Source organism: Meriones unguiculatus, chromosome 7, assembly GCF_030254825.1.
Source record: "Meriones unguiculatus strain TT.TT164.6M chromosome 7, Bangor_MerUng_6.1, whole genome shotgun sequence".
Lineage (NCBI taxonomy): Eukaryota > Metazoa > Chordata > Mammalia > Rodentia > Muridae > Meriones > Meriones unguiculatus.
The window spans coordinates 7,841,759-7,847,582 of record NC_083355.1 but is presented as its reverse complement, the minus strand read 5'-3'; positions in this window follow the sequence as shown (position 1 = coordinate 7,847,582).

Genomic DNA, 5,824 nt, shown 5'->3' with positions numbered 1-5,824 from the left:
CCAAAGGGACCAGGATGTGGAAATGTTCCTTTCACTATGCCCCACCTCTAACACTTCCAGCACCTCCCACAGGCTGACAATGAAGACTCAATGAGCTGGTGGGGAACAAGGTGATAACTCACTCTCAGGTGTGATCTGCCAGATTGCTCATCTCAGGGACTCCCCACACCACGGACAGAAAGGGTGAGAACATACAGCTCAGCTCTAACTAGATGTGGGACACGTCCCCGGGTATTTGAAAAAGGTGATTGTAACAATCTTGCATGAATCCGTGTTCAGGTTGAGGGTGGTGGCATGTGCCTGTAATCCCGACACTCGGGAGGATGAGGCAGAAGGACTGCACATTTGAGGCTACCTTGAGCTACACAGTAAGGTCCTATCTCAAAAACTAAACAGACTATGGAGATAGCTGTTAGAAAAATGTGTGCCTTGCAAATACAGGGACAGGGGTTCTATCCCCAGAAGCCACGTGAAAATGCCAGGTGTGCTGGTGTGCCTTGCCGTCAATACTAGCACTGGGGAGGCAGAGACAAACGGGCCCAGGGCTCACGGCTAGCCAGCCTAGGTGAATTGGTGAGTCTGGGGCACTGCTGTCTCAAGCAAAACAGAACAAAACAAAACCAAGATGGATGGCTTTGGAGAAATGACACCTGATGCTAACCTCTGGCATGCACATGAGCATGCACACAAGTATACATACACACGCACACACATACACATACATGCACACATACACAAACACATACATATACATACACACAAACACAAACCTACACATAAACCTACAAACACATACATACATACACATATACACAAACACACATACACATGTATACACACAAACACATACATACATACACATAAACATATATACACATACATGCATATACACACATATAGGCATATACACGCATATACACACGAGCACACACATACATATACACACACACACACGTACACACATACATATACACACACTCACTTTCACACACAAGAACTCAGCAAACCATAGCCGCTGTTTGGTAAGCAGTTAAAAAATAATAGCCCAGAGAACTTTAAAATACCTGGGGGGTGGGGTAGGCATTTGTACAGAAACAGAATCTGTAGTGTTTCTCTGTAGTGTTTCTGTTTTGTTTTGTTTCCCCTTCACTCTTCTCATTGCTTCCTGTGAATGTATTTACCTGTGGTCATTGGGTGATTTGATCTAACCAATTTCATCAACAGTTTCCCTGGAAGTCCTTGAATCACATACTAGACCTTGGTCCCTCAGACAGCACGCTGGAAATTGTTACAGGAAGTGGAGAAAAGAGAAAGTCTACTCAGAGAATTCCAGGAAGAGGAGTTGCTGGTTCATCCTGGGTCAGAATGAAGGTTGCCAGGGCAGAAGTGAACACAACACTAAGAGGAGCAGGCTGGCCTCATTTTATATTCTCATAACAGGGTCAGTGAAAGGAGAACAAGTCGAGAGCAGAATGAAAATACTCCTTGACACAGAGGCCATTTCCTTCATCTCTCTATCTACTGGAGATCATTCCTGAAACAAGGCCTCAAAGTTCCTTTTAATACAACCTAACTGGAGGTTCTACTGAATGAATAAACTGCTATGTTACAGTTTCTGTGGCGCGTCCCCAGATGAGCCATCAGCAATGCCAGGATGAACTAGTTATGTCTACTCTGGGTGCAGGAGGAGGAACTTGCCAGCCTATCTAGGCCTATGGTCTTTCAGCCAGGGCCTTGCAGCTCTCCTCAACCACTTGGAATCTTGCAATAGGGTTAGTGGTCAGCTGAGTGAGCTGTAAGCTGTGGGCATTAGACAAGGCAGGAAGAAGCTAGGAACTTGACCTTGGTGGGGGCCTCTAACCCCACAGAAGCATCTTCCCTTCTCTTCTGTCATTGCCTGAAATGAGCAGACTGTCCTTGTGCCTCTTGATTCCAAGGAAGATTTTAGTGCTGCTGCCCCATACCCCAGCCATCAGCTTCAGCCTGGGATAGACCACAGGGATGTCTGGCTTCTGTCTCTTGGACCAGCCATTGACCCTAAAACCGAGTTCTCCAGATGGAGATGCAAACAGAAAATGTGCATAAGTTCTTGCAGCCAGCTCCTACTACAGCCAGCTCCTCTCCAGCGTCTTCCTATGCTCCTCCCCACCCATTTCTACTAACAAATAAACATTGTGAGATCTCTGACAGGAAAGAGAAAGAAAGAAAGAAAGAGAGAGAGAGAGAGAGAGAGAGAGAGAGAGAGAAAGAAAGAAAGAAAGAAAGAAAGAAAGAAAGAAAGAAAGAAAGAAAGAAAGAAAGAAAGAAAGCCAGTAACTCGTCCTGGACACACACACACACCTGGAACCACACTCCTCTGCTCTTCTCTGTAGGAAACTCCTCCTGCTATCATCCCCTCTTCCTGTGGCTCCCTTTTGGCCTGGTGACAGCCAAAGTCCTCCTCAGGACCTGTACACCCCACATGACCTGTCCTCTGCTGACTATTTCAAAGCACATGCCTCCTTCTGATCTTCGCACAGGATGAACAAGCCTGCCTCCATCTTGGGCTTGAAAGTCATTTTATAGTAAGACAGACTAGGCTCATTCCTGTTTGTGATTAAACATGTTTCTCAAGGATTAGGCTATGCTCCACCTGTAATCCTAATACAGGTGGTTCTGTACTGCCTGTTCCGGGAAACTGTTACTATATCTTTTTTTCAATAGGTTTTTTGACCACCTGTTGTTAAGATTACCTTGCTATGACCACCTTGTTGTGACTGCCTTGTGACCATGCCTTTGTTTCAGGAGGTTGCTAGGACCAATTTGTTATACTTATGTTCTGATTCTATAATACCCCATCTGCCTGCTAAATCCCCCATTTGGAAACCCCCTATGCCTAGACTATAAAATCCCTTATGTTATCTATATCCTGATCTCTTGAACCTCACCTTTAGGGGAAGACAGCCATGTACACAGAGGGAAAAAAAAAACTCACTTTAATAAATTGCTTACTTAATTATTTAATTAATTAGTTTGGTCATGACTTTGGCTGATAGTCTTTCTCACATCTGTGGGATCAACATAAGCTCCTTCGGGCTTCTCAGCCTTCACACTGGCCGTTCCCTCTGCCTGGCACATCATCTCCTACGTGTTTCTGTGGCTCTTTTCCTCGCTTTGCTCCTTCCCTGACTGGTTCTTCACAGCCCTGTGTTTTTCTCACCCGCAGGAGCATGGGACCCTGACTAATGCACATATCCAAGTGAGTTAGAGATGGCTGACTCCTGCATTTCAGGAGAGTGGGTATTCATCACCTGGAAGGCCCCTCCACTGCGCTGTTGCAGGTGGCTTCTGAGTTCCCCAGGCTTGAGCCTCTCTGCCATGATTACCACTAGTAATAGCACCAACAAAGAAAAGAGCCCTACCTGTCCCTCAGAGCCTAGGGCGAGCATCCTCTTGCAGTCACACATTCTCCAGCCAAGCTTCGGTTCCACAGCTGACCCTACCTGAATAGGAGAGGTCCCAGGGAGAGAGATATGAAGATACAGAGATCCCTGCGTGCCTCCATCTGCAGGCCTTGGTACAGCCACCTTGGCTTTGGAGACCTGAGGCTTGATGTACTTCTCTCTAGCTTCTGCGGGGCAGAAACACCTTAGTCCTTCACCAAACAGGTTAAGGACAACCGTCCTGGTCTAGAATGAGCTCGGTGATAGAATGGATAGCTAGTATGTACCAGGCCCTGGGCTCCATTCCCCAGCCCTGTCAAAGAAATAGGAGGAGGAGTGGAGAAGGGGGAAGGGAAAGAAGAGGAAGGAAGAGAAAGAGGAGGGGGTGGAGGGAGGAGTGGGAAGGAGAGAAGGGAGAGAATGGGAATGGGAATCAGAAACAGCCATCTATTTCCCTCCTAGCTCTTCTTTCTCATCTCTATCACTTCTGTATTTGTACTGACCTGGAAGACTCAGCTTTCTCTCCTCCCATATCATGGGGCTTCTGCCTCCTCTCTAGGCTCCTGGTGGTAGTCAAACTTCTTCCAGAACCAGGCTGGATTGGACACCAGCTCTGTCATTGTCTCTCTACAGCTCTGTAGCTTTGAGGCAGCTATTGACCCCAGGGCTCAGCAAATATTTCCCAAACTAGCCTGAACAGTAAGTAACTGTTTTAGGGGTTTGGGGTCACCTGGTTACAGGGACTCAACTCTTCCTTGTAGCCTGAAAGGAGCCACAGCACTTATGGAAAACAATAGTCGTGTCAGTGAATAAAGAATAAATAAATCTTTATTCGTGCAGACGGCAGGCGAGCCATATCTCATGACCTCTGGCAGGTGGCTCGCTCATCCTCACCTGTGATTTAATTTTTCTAAGACTCAGTTTCCTTGCACATAAAATAAGGACAGTTACACCTTCGTGAGATCACAGTTCATGCTTGGCTTTCTGTTTGTTTGATTGACAGCAACCTCCCACCACGCATCTCTGCCCCAGAAGGTCCCCGGTGGACACTGCCTCCATCCCTCACAGGGGAGCCAGCGAACCTCAAACCTTGGCCTGCTGTGTGTTATTGTTTATTGCAGCAGCTAGCTATTATGCACCTCCATTCCGCCTGGCCTGACCGCCTCAGCACCTGATTAGGCTGTGGAGGAACACAATAGAGGCAATAGGCCTGGAATGCAGCCCCCTGCCATTCTCTGTCTGCACTGTTTTGTACTGGATTTTTCTCCTCTGCGGCCTCATTTCGCCTTTTTCTGTTTTCTTTATTTCCTGCTCATTTTCCCCCTCCCCGCCTCTCCTAATCTGCTTAACAATTTGCTCCCCACCACATCCCCGTGTCCCCACTGCTTCCTGCACTCCTCCTGGTGTCCCTAATAGCTTGGCTGTGCCTGCCTTTAATAAAAGCTGCTGACAGGGAAATCCAAGCTAACTGAATTACTTCCTCATTAAAGAGCAGGAAGATTCCAGGGCCCTGTGTGGGGCAACCCCAGCTATTTCCCCTCCCTGCCACCTGCACTCAGACAACAGGGGCCCCCTGGTGGTGGCCTGCGTCCCTCAGAGGTCAGGGAGAGGTTATGGGCTTGCACCAGGGTGGGACTGGTCTCTGATTCCCTCCCACTTTCCCCAAGCAGGTCAGTTCCTTGGGCTCTGAGCCCCAGGCCAGCACAGAGAACAGACTGGAGGCGACTTGTCCAAGGTCGCCCACACCTCCTCCGCTTCCTTATCTCTGGGAAGGCTGCTGGCTTTGGCACAGACAGGTGACAGTCTGTTCTTGGCTTCAGAGAAGTCTGCCTTCTGGCAAGGCTGTGAGGAGGCACCCTTGAGAAAGAGATGTCCAGGTCTGCTGTCACTCCCCCTACCCCCCGAGGTCCTGTCAGATGGAAGACAAATAAACGTGTTGCCCACATCCCCCTCCGGAAGCTGCCTGGCAGGTCCGCACACCACCCCGGCTTCATTTCCCATTAACCCAGCCCCGTCCTGTGTATCTTTCCAGTCGCCCCCTCTTCCCCAGGCCAGGGCTCTCACAGTGCCAGGCAGCAGAGAAGTGTTTGAGGCATACAGATAGCAGAAAAGCTAACCCGGAGATCCTAAAAGCCAGCCGCCTTGTGAGCCTTTTACTCACAGGCAGCATGAGATTTACTTGTTCTTTTGTTTAAGGAAACACCTTAATGGTCCCGCTGGCCCCTGGCTGTTGCTAAATGGGAGAAGATACAGACAAAGAAGCATGGAAGCAATTGCTTTGTACCAGAAAGGGAAGAGAGGTGGGGGGAAAACCTGTAAGGGAAAGAGGGCCTTCAGGGAGGGCACAGGAACAGAGAACAGACTAGACATGCACAGAGGTACTGGAAGAAATGTCTTGGAAT